The 12,057-nt window shown below is 43.3% G+C and overlaps 1 pseudogene; it reads right to left on the bottom strand.

The window, feature by feature from the left end:
• Positions 1-1,850: 1,850 nt before the first annotated feature.
• On the bottom strand, positions 1,851-1,941 carry LOC130267861 (U2 spliceosomal RNA; annotated as a pseudogene).
• Positions 1,942-12,057: the final 10,116 nt, after the last annotated feature.

Here is a 12,057-nt window from a genome sequence, read left to right as displayed (position 1 = left end):
AATACACTAAAACATAAACAGCTTTCTGTGAGGCTGAAATAAATGTTTTCTCCACTTCTTTGAGGCTGTATTTTTATGCTAACTGAAACATACTATACTCCCTGACGTGCGTCCCCCGGCACAGTTGGTTAATTCTGATACTACAATAGACAGGCAGATTGCAGCTCAAATGAGGAACTTGCCAAGTAAGAGTATCTATCCAGCATTAAAACCATGCTTGATTCAATAATCAGTAATCCCGATAACAGCAGGAAACTACCATTATGTTTAAATATTGTCAGCTCCAATGTCATTTATCTGAGATCAGATTAAGACAATTATAGCACAGCTTTGTGAGCAGTGTTATCTCTCACACAAGATATGGAATCCTTTCTGTGACAGTGCCAAGTAGAGGATATCTCAGCTCCACTTTCTTTTAGCAGCTTGTATTTGAAGATTTGTGATTTAGCTGTGAAAATGAACCTGAACACCTTGCTGGAAGTCTTCAGGACATCTCATTCTGCAAAAGCATCGGGGTGAAAGCTGAAAATTCTAATTACATTGGGAATAACAAGACTAAACTTAGTAACTTGACCTTTTTAAAGGCAGGAAGAGTCAACCCAAACACCTCTTACTCCCCCTTATTCCACGTATCAGACACTCCAAAAACAGAAGCCTTTACCTCAAGCATGTACGTTAGGTGTAGGTCTTGGGGTGAAAGCAATAGGAACAGAGAGGCTGGAGTCTTGTACAAAAATAAGGAAAAAAAAGGAAATAATGAAAAATAGTGTCATAGGACGTGACCCATATAAAGAAAGCTAAATGGGACTTGTCTGAAGCTTGGACACGTCTCCCCATCCCATAGATTTTATATGAATCCTTGCTCCAATCAATACATTGGAGTAATGAACATGCCGGCCATGTCTGAGGGTCAGGCACACCACATCACCTCCCATCCTATATAGTTTTTATGCAATTCCTCAATCAAGGCAATACAAAGTTTAAAAAAGCCTTATTGAACTGATGGGCGTATAAAGTGGATATTTAAAAAAAATGTGTAAACCTATATTCAGAAAATTATTTTCTCTCTCTCATATAGGACTGTATTTAAATGGACACTGTCAGATTCAAAAACATTTTATTTTATGTTGAACATCTTGGTAAAAAAATTAGCTTTTCTAATATACATTACAAGAAAATTTTAGAGCCAAGGCAAGTGCTCTCTATCACCCAAAGTGCAAGAAAAAGTGCAAACGTATCACACTAAAAAAAGTGCACAAAGGATGCGGTCTATCGCTAAGCCCGATGCTCCTTTTCGCCGAAGCTATTAAGGAGCCGAAAATGCTCCTGGCTTCAACCTAGGCATTAACCAAGGTGTCAGCCGAGGAGCCATATACTGATGGCATCTTGACCAAAGCCAAGATGCCCAGGGGTTGCAGGGAGGTGAGGAACCTAATGACCACACACACTTCCCCTAGACCACCAGGAGGGACACCCAGAAGAACTACCGCATCCTGACAATCCTGTGTACAAATAAAGGCACAAACATGGCACAGTGAAAAACAAAAAAAATAATAAATAAGTGGACGAGTGCAGATATACGGCCCGGATCTATAAAAATGTCCCTGATCCTAGCCAGAAGGCCCGGGATACCAAGGGTGAGTGCCAGAGGTGAAGAGTAATGGTGCAGTGCTTTCATTCAGTGAGTTATAACACCTCAGGGTGCCACTCCCCGAGGCACAGAAGTACCTCGGCTCTACACCTCTCTACCTCATGGCGAGACGCGGAGGAAACCGGTCACATCAGGACAGCCATCGAGCTGATTCCTCAGAACCAGCCCCGGAAAGCCCTGGTACACCTGCCCCCTCCATGCAGCATCCATCCTACATCAATGGCCAGAGACTAAACCACTGATAAGAACAGATACTACACTTGATCTTAGCCAAAAGGCCGAGAAGCGATCATGGCTTATAAAAAAGACCACCAGGGGTCCCATCCAGGACGCAATCCTGTCCAAGCTGAAGTGCAGGCTGGGACATAGTCCCTTAAGTGAGGGTGGGACTAGCACTCCCCTGTGTTCGCTATTGCCCTATTAGACTGCAGTATGAAAAAAAGGGAGGAGGGGGTGACAGAGGAGCCGACAGTGATTGGATATCGAGACCCAGCACTCAGGGAGAAAGATGAGTCATGCAGAGTGAGGACACATCCCTTCAAAGCACAGAATGGCAAACGAAGTAAGCAACAGAAAGAAGGTATTTGTAAGAGAAATATAGGTGCCAGACACACAACTATGAAATATACATGATCTGGATTAGGTGCTGGCTAACAATTAACTTTTTTTGTGGAATATGACAGGTACATTTTAAGAAAATCATTATAATAATAACATAATGTACAGGAAATGCTCAAAAGTAGTATGTCAAAACTGGTATCAAACTAGAAACCAGCCATCTCCATAATAGACAATCAAGCTGTGTACTATTGCATCTTTATGCTGGGGCTAAAATAAGGAGGCACAGGTCTCATCCATGCATATGTAATGCGCTGTCCATTTTTAGTTTGTTGGATTTACTAAAAGGTGTATGCTTCTTAGCAAATTTAGAGTCTAGACAGCTGTCATTGCCCCCGATGCACAAATTTACACCACCTATTGAAGGGTCTATTTCTGCGACTTTAGGTGTCACAAGATATGCTCCCAACAAATCCCCTTAATGCAAGGTTGAGACCATTTTCAGCCTTCATTATGCCTCCTTCATGCCCCCTTGGCACAAGCAGCGTAAATGCTATAAAGTCACACATTCTTGTTCAGTAATGGCAATTTGTAAGCAAACATCACCATTTCTGCGCAAAAATGTGCAACTTTTGAGGATCTCCTGCAGTTAATCTTCCCCAATATGTTTATATTTAGATGGCGCAACAGAATAATGATAATAATAAAAATAATAATAATAATAAAAACAACAACAATCATTATATTAATGACAGCTGCATACTTTAGTATTTCTAAACCTGAACTAGTTAAATAGAGTGTTTTTACATCTAAAGGATAAACAGGAGGCATCAGGGTACCCCTGGTGCACAGATGATGTCAAAAGACAACAATTCATTGACTTATTTATTGTAAAAGCAGATGGACATTTATCCCCTTAAGGACTCAGCCCATTTTAGCCTTCAGGAAACATTATTTTCCTCCTCTCCTTTTAAGAAGCATAACTCTTTTATTTTTCAACCTATAGACCCACATGAGTGCCTGTAATGACAACTTTCGTTTTACCATAAAATGTACCACAAAACCAAACAATTATTTTTTGGGTGCAGAGGCTCTCATGTTACGGAAAGGGGCGGATGGGGAGTGAGTTATTTTTAGAAACAGGGGAGCTGGGCAAGCTGGCTCCCCACCTCCATTGCGTGCTGAAGTGCAGTATGAATGAAAAAATAAAAGCACAGAACTCTGCACAGTAGCCACCAAAAATGTAAGTAAGAGAGTAAGAGACCCTTCATTTTAAAGCTCTTCACCCGCACTATAACCCAGTATATTGAGTTTATTGCAGGTGAGCCAGCTGTCAGATTCTCTTTAACAAAAGCAGGGGACTTTACACCTAAAGATGCTTCTATTATTGAATCTTATAAATGGCAGAAATAGCCATTGGTTCCAAAAGCCAGGTTTGTCAGTCACCCCTACCTTAAACAAACACTCTGGACAGATCTTATATTTTATGCCTAGTAAAGGACCTGCATGAGTGGTGCATGCCACAGGAATAAAGAGAACACTAAAATTTGAAGGTGTGGCGCCACTCCCTCACACCTTGCACTATGCATAATACTATGCATCAGTATTGCTTGGAGTATTTTATAGCCTCACTTCATTACCCTACCTGCATTGACATTGGAGAATGGGAACATGCAGAATCTACATGCAGGAACTATAGATATCATGCAATTGTCTAGCAGAATTTTTGGAAGACATTTGCACAGTTTGACATTAGCCTCAATAGATTGCTATGCATCACTTGATCTCCTGCTTTGGTACCTATTGTCCTGTTGCATTATATAGCTAAATGTAGGCATTCCCTGTGCCCTCATACAGTGCTCAATTTAGAGGGAGTGTTCCTGTATAATAATGTGGTGGCCCAGTACAGAAGTGGCTCTACTGTGGACTCAGTCCCAGTCCCCTGGCCCCACACTCCTCAGCACTCTCATCACCCTCTTATGTTATGTATAGAGTTAATATATTATAGTAATGTGGTAAATAAGTGTTTATACCTTTAAATTTTGTTACTAAGCCTCTGTAACCAAGGAAGGTGTCAGTGACCAGGTGACTTGTTGGTGACCTATGGGACTCCTCCAAATTACTCCTACATATTCTGGGGAGGAGTTAGCCTAGTCAGTAGAGTGCATGCTGAGCTACAGTACAGTCAAGACCTGAGAGTGTCTGGTGTTCCTGAGGAAGACCAAGGCCAAACCACGCTTCCACGAGCAGTAAACCCCCTTCAGGTGAAAGTCCCTCCCATAGACTTGTATTGAGGGGGCGTGGCATGATGTAATGAGGGGTGTGGCTGTGACACCACGATTCCCACTGCCTGCTCCAAGGGTTCGGAACAAAATGTTTCGAACACTGGGACAGCGGAATACTCCTTTAAATAGCTATACCTATAAACTGAATATATCAACTCCAAAAGATTATCCTGAGAAAAAAGATGTTTGTGAAGAACTACGAACAGTCTTAATCATCCATGTTTATCACTTATTGTCTGATCAAGAAAACATAAACCAAGAGAGTTGTTACTTTACCATCAACACTGTGATCCATAGGAGACGTCTGACAGTTCATCTTGTGGTTACATTGGCTTCAGGCTCATACAGATTCTTGGGATATGTACAGATGAAGAAACATCTAGTAGTGCCCAATTATTGCTCTACATATCTTGAGTTTTAAATCCATTGAAATAGAATTCCTGCCGGGGTAAAAACATGCATACCTTGCAGGTTCTAAAAATAGCCTGCAGCCTGACATCTAAAAAGAAATACCCTGAGCAGTAAAAAGAGAACATCCGAGGATTCTCACTCCAAGTATTGGCAAAGATAACTCTCATTTATCTAACAGAAGATTGGAACGAATTGAGGAAATATTAACTATATCTTATGACTGTATAAAAGGAAAGAAATCAGATTAAGATATGTTTTAAGGCATGTTTAAAACTCTAGATGCTCAAAATGTATATGATAATACAATGTAGTGCATTACAAAGAACTGGTGCAGCATGTCTAAAGTCTCTGGGTAGGAGAACCTCCATGATGTCCTCCAAAAAATCAACTGGAAAGATATTGAGAAACATAACATTTCACTGCAGTGCCACCACAGGAGAAATTCAGTATTACATGCTGTCCCCTGAAATCAATGGGCTGTCATTGTACTGATGGGCCCTCCAGAGAGAGAAATGATGTGCAGCTGCTCTTTACTCCAGCTAAATGAGGGATTTATTGAATCCCCTGTGTTCTGCTTTAGACAGTATTATCACAATGACTATGGATTGACTATGGATTGACTTCATGGCCAAATACACTCACTGGCCAGTTTATTAGGTACACCTTGTAGTGCCGGGTCTGACCGCCTTTTGCCTTTATTGCCTTCTCACTTCATGGCATTCTTTCTACAAGATGCTGGACACATTCCTGGGAGATTTTGGTCTATATGGACGAGAAGGCATCATGCAGTTGCTGCAGATTTGTCAGCTGCTCATCTATGATGTGAATCGCCTCTTATACCACATCCCAAAGATGTTCTATTGGATTGAGATCTGTTGACTTTGGAGGCCATTGTCATGTTCAAGGAACTAGTTTGAGATGATGTCAGCTTTGTGACATGATGCATAATTTCTGCTGAAAGTAGCCATCAGAAGATGTGTACACTGTGGTCATAAAGGGATGGACATGGTCAGCAACAATACTCAGACATGCTGTCATGTTTAAATGGTGTTCATTTGGTACTAAGGGGCCCCAAGTGTGCCAAGAAAATGTCCCCCACACCAACCTGAACAGCTGATACAAGGCAGGATATATCCATGCTTTCATGTTGTATATGCCAATTTCTGAACCTGCCATCTGATTGTCGCAGCTGGAATCGAGAAAGTTCTTCCAGTCTTCTATTGTTTATTTGGGGAAACTGTGTGAATTGTATCCTCAGTTTCCTGCTTTTAGCTGGCAGGAGTGGCACACGGTGTGGTCTTTGCTGCTGTAGCCTATCTGCTACAAGGGTGGATGTGTTGTGCATTCAGCGATAGAGTTCTGTATACCTTGTTTGTAACAGGCAGACAGATTTCATCTCTAACCAGTCTGCCCATACTTCTCTGACCTATGACATCAACAAGGCATTTTTGTTTACACACAGCTCTTCTTCAGACCATTTTAGACCCAAGAGATGGTTGTGCATAAAAATCCCTGTAGATTAGCAGATCAACCATGATGTGTCACTTAACATTCAAAGTCACTTAAATTCCCTTCCCTCCTCATTCTGATACTTGGTTTGAACTTCAGCAAGCTATCTTGACCACATCTACATGCCTAAATGCAGTAAGCTACTGCCATGTGATTGGCTGATTCACAATTTATGTTAACAAGCAATTGAACAGGTGTAACTAATAAAGTGTCCAGAGTAAGAAGAAGTATATAAGTACTTGACTAGAATGGCACCCTTAGTGTACTATTTTGTATTATATTGGTGTTCTAAAGAACAAGAACATTGTTTAGGATATTACCAATATAGCAACATAAAACAGTGGCACTTAACACAATGAGTAGTCGATAGAATCAGTATTCTAAAGTGTTGATTGTAGCCTACAGACATGGAAAATGAGTTCGGGCGATCTCATGTGGCATTCTCATCAGTAGACTGGAGGTGGCTGAACCCCCCCATACATTATTATTTATATCTCACCTCACTGATACATTGTACGTTACAATTAGAAAGAGAAGAAAGGAATATCATGAAGGTTCTTGACCAGGAGCTATCAAGGTCAGCAAAGGACAGCATCACTATGAGAGCAAACATGGGAAGATGAAAGCCTTTATTGCTATAGGATAGCAACACATCATATAACAAGCCAGAGGCAAATGTTCCTGCAATCTTATGCAAATCCCATCAATGTTAGATGTTAAGAACACAGCACAATTACTATGGGAATACGTATGGTATATGTCTTATACATTCATCTAGGTTAAAGACTCTAGAAGACTAACAATCCCTTGTGGTAGCCGGCATTATAATAATGGGCTATAATCAAAATATGCTAATGCTACAATGACTTTATCCTTCTGCTACAGTGACTTTATTCCATTGATTTCCTTTAAAGAGTAATACCTCCACAAGCTGAGATGGTAACAATATTAGTGAGGAATTTGCCATACAAGGTTTCCACTCAGCACTGCAGTAAGCAGACTGAAAGAGCTAAACAAGCAGCGTGTGAAACAAAGGAGTATTGTACCAGGAACCACCTCATTTCCCATTTAACCGGGAGCTTCTATATGTTAATGAAGGACAGAGGGGATCTGCTAATACACAGTCGTGACTGATAGGTTTCCCTGATAATTTTCCCTTTCAGATGTGTATTTCAGGTGTGGAAGTTAATTAAATATGGCTGGCATGTTAAGGTCATTGCTTTGATGACAATTATGGACAAAAAGGAATAGTCCTTGGGTATATTGAAAGATAAGCTTTTATTCTTGGAAGATGGACGAAGCTGAACCATGGAGAGCACAAATTGGGGAAAAATAGAGACATTTAATATACAAAAGAATAGGTGCCTGTTTCCACAATATGTTTTTTCAAATCTGAGACCAATCTTTACAGATCCACATTGGTTAATAATAATAATGTGATCATATAATGTTAGCTATCAATGTAAGCACAGAGCAGAGAAGTACTCCTTACCTGGATACTTGGACTTTACTCAAAGGAGGCTATTAAACTTAAAGGCAGACACATTTTCAAAATATTTTTAAAAACAAACATGATTTTGTGATCTTACTGTTGATCTATGTTCGAGAGAATCACCTCCAATGGTACACAGCTGTTTCTCACACAGGGACTTCCTTTCACTTACTTTTATGCTTAACTACAGGACAGCACTGTCTCCTTTGCTATGCCATGACATAGTGCTGGAAAAGGGCACTGGATTGAACAGGTTTCCACTCATCTAGGGGTAAAGTGGGTTATTGAGGCACTGGAGAGCAGAAAGTAAAGGAAGAAACAGCAGCAGAGAAAGGAAAAGGTTATATTAATCAGCAATATTCTGATAATAATGATTATGGCAAGAATGCAGATTAAAGGGAAGGAAAGATTACATTTACAAGGCAGCACTGTGTACATACAGTTGTGATAACAGAAGTATTTACACAAGGCATAGCTTCCCTGTGCCTAATGGGTGGTCAGAGATTAGAGGGAAGCATTGATTTATCTTTTACAGTGCAAATCCTCTAGAGGAGGCAGACTGGCTCACTGCACAGCAATAGTTAAGTTGCTGCCAACTGCCCACACACTTCCTGTATTCCATCCTGGTTTTTCTGCTGCTAGAGACAGATTTCCTCTGACAACAGTCTGTGGACAGCCGTTTGCAGTGAAAGGAGACACTTAGTAGCCAAGATGTTAGAGCTTTTTCTAGGGGTAAGGAGTAATTTTTGGTAAACACTTAAGTTGTCTGAAACAACAGTGACCACTTAACTTGAAAAGAGGGTCCTACACAACCATATTACATTGGGTGAAAGGGGATAATGCAATATAATTCATTTAATTTGGCAGAAATTCTGGCAGATCTATTGCACAATACTGGAATTTACTAAGACCTGAAGCAAAAGATTGTCCAAATATTATTCTATGAGTCTTCATTATGGTTTTCTATCTTCACAAATATGATGATACAGTTTTTATGGCAGTTCATAGCTCAATGCAGAAAAAACTTGGTCAAATGTTATCAGCATAAATAGTTCATATAAAGTAAAATAAATATATATTGATTAGCAACCATATGGGAAAACAAGGGATTTTTTTTAAACCACTGTTGACTACCAGATAATACAACTTGACAAATTTGTAAAAATCAGAGGACACTGGACAACCATTACCATCAGACATGAGACACTAAATAAAGAACTAGACCCTATATTTACCTAACTTTCAAAAAAAATATTTATTAAAACAAAAACACCCCCCACACCCCTTGTTAGCCATTGTGTTAAAAAAAAAGCAAGCCAGTAATCAATGTAGTCCACCAAATCCAATGTAGGTCACAGGATACACAAATCTGAAATGAGAAGAAAAGAGAAAACACAAAAAAATGGTAAGTATATTGTGGGCGATGTCAGCTGTGTTTACACATAAATAAATAAAAAATATTGTTACGCCGAGCGCTCCGGGTCCCCGCTCCTCCCCGGAGCGCTCACTACACTCTCGCTCCCGCAGCGCCCCGGTCAGATCCACTGACCGGGTGCGCTGCGATACTGCCTCCAGCCGGGATGCGATTCGCGATGCGGGTTGCGCCCGCTCGCGATGCGCACCCCGGCTCCCGTACCTGACTCGCTCTCCGTCGGTCCTGTCCCGGCGCGCGCGGCCCCGCTCCCTAGGGCGCGCGCGCGCCGGGTCTCTGCGATTTAAAGGGCCAGTGCACCAATGATGGTGCCTGGCCCAATCTTCCCAATTACCTTGATTAGTTTCCACCTGTGCACTCCCTACTTATACCTCACTTCCCTTGCACTCCCTTGCCGGATCTTGTTGCCATTGTGCCAGTGAAAGCGTTCCTTGTGTGTTCCTAGCCTGTGTTCCAGACCTCCTGCCGTTGCCCCTGACTACGATCCTTGCTGCCTGCCCCGACCTTCTGCTACGTCCGACCTTGCTTCTGTCTACTCCCTTGTACCGCGCCTATCTTCAGCAGTCAGAGAGGTTGAGCCGTTGCTAGTGGATACGACCTGGTCACTACCGCCGCAGCAAGACCATCCCGTTTTGCGGCGGGCTCTGGTGAAAACCAGTAGTGACTTAGAACCGATCCACTAGCACGGTCCACGCCAATCCCTCTCTGGCACAGAGGATCCACTACCTGCCAGCCGGCATCGTGACAGTAGATCCGGCCATGGATCCCGCTGAAGTTCCTCTGCCAGTTGTCGCCGACCTCACCACGGTGGTCGCCCAGCAGTCACAACTGATAGCGCAACAAGGCCAACAGCTGTCTCAACTGACCGTGATGCTACAGCAGCTACTACCACAGCTTCAGCAATCATCTCCTCCGCCAGCTCCTGCACCTCCTCCGCAGCGAGTGGCCGCTTCTGGCCTACGACTATCCTTGCCGGATAAATTTGATGGGGACTCTAAATCCTGCCGTGGCTTTCTTTCCCAATGTTCCCTGCACTTGGAGATGATGTCGGACCAGTTTCCTACTGAAAGGTCTAAGGTGGCTTTCGTAGTCAGCCTTCTGTCTGGAAAAGCTCTGTCATGGGCCACACCGCTCTGGGACCGCAATGACCCCGTCACTGCCTCTATACACTCCTTCTTCTTGGAAATTCGAAGTGTCTTTGAGGAACCTGCCCGAGCCTCTTCTGCTGAGACTGCCCTGTTGAACCTGGTCCAGGGTAATTCTTCCGTTGGCGAGTACGCCGTACAATTCCGTACTCTTGCTTCAGAACTATCCTGGAATAATGAGGCCCTCTGCGCGACCTTTAAAAAAGGCCTATCCAGCAACATTAAAGATGTTCTGGCCGCACGAGAAATCCCTGCTAACCTACATGAACTCATTCATCTAGCCACTCGCATTGACATGCGTTTTTCCGAAAGGCGTCAGGAGCTCCGCCAGGATATGGACTTTGTTCGCACGAGGCGTTTTTCCTCCCCGGCTCCTCTCTCCTCTGGTCCCCTGCAATCTGTTCCTGTGCCTCCCGCCGTGGAGGCTATGCAGGTCGACCGGTCTCGCCTGACACCTCAAGAGAGGACACGACGCCGCATGGAGAATCTCTGCCTGTACTGTGCCAGTACCGAACACTTCCTGAAGGATTGTCCTATCCGTCCTCCCCGCCTGGAAAGACGTACGCTGACTCCGCACAAAGGTGAGACAGTCCTTGATGTCAACTCTGCTTCTCCACGTCTTACTGTGCCTGTGCGGATATCTGCCTCTGCCTTCTCCTTCTCTACTATGGCCTTCTTGGATTCCGGATCTGCAGGAAATTTTATTTTGGCCTCCCTCGTCAACAGGTTCAACATCCCGGTGACCAGTCTCACCAGACCCCTCTACATCAATTGTGTAAACAATGAAAGATTGGACTGTACCATACGTTTCCGCACGGAGCCCCTTCTAATGTGCATCGGACCTCATCACGAGAAAATTGAATTTTTGGTCCTCCCCAATTGCACTTCCGAAATTCTCCTTGGGCTACCCTGGCTTCAACACCATTCCCCAACCCTGGATTGGTCCACTGGGGAGATCAAGAGTTGGGGCCCCTCTTGTTTCAAGGACTGCCTTAAACCGGTTCCCAGTACCCCTTGCCGTGACTCTGTGGTTCCCCCTGTAACCGGTCTCCCTAAGGCCTACATGGACTTTGCGGATGTTTTTTGCAAAAAACAAGCTGAGACTCTACCTCCTCACAGGCCTTATGATTGTCCTATTGACCTCCTCCCGGGCACTACTCCACCCCGGGGCAGAATTTATCCTCTGTCCGCCCCAGAGACTCTTGCTATGTCTGAGTACATTCAGGAAAATTTAAAAAAGGGCTTTATCCGTAAATCCTCCTCTCCTGCCGGAGCCGGATTCTTCTTTGTGTCCAAAAAAGATGGCTCTCTACGTCCTTGCATTGACTACCGCGGTCTTAATAAAATCACGGTAAAGAACCGCTACCCCCTACCTCTCATCTCTGAACTCTTTGATCGCCTCCAAGGTGCCCACATCTTTACCAAACTGGACTTAAGAGGTGCTTATAATCTCATCCGCATCAGAGAGGGGGATGAATGGAAAACGGCATTTAACACTAGAGATGGACACTTTGAGTATCTGGTCATGCCCTTTGGCCTGTGCAACGCCCCTGCCGTCTTCCAAGACTTTGTTA

This window comes from Hyla sarda, chromosome 4 (genome assembly GCF_029499605.1).
Source record: "Hyla sarda isolate aHylSar1 chromosome 4, aHylSar1.hap1, whole genome shotgun sequence".
NCBI lineage: Eukaryota > Metazoa > Chordata > Amphibia > Anura > Hylidae > Hyla > Hyla sarda.
Note: the sequence above shows the minus strand (reverse complement) of the source record. Positions and strands in the feature narration are given on the sequence as shown.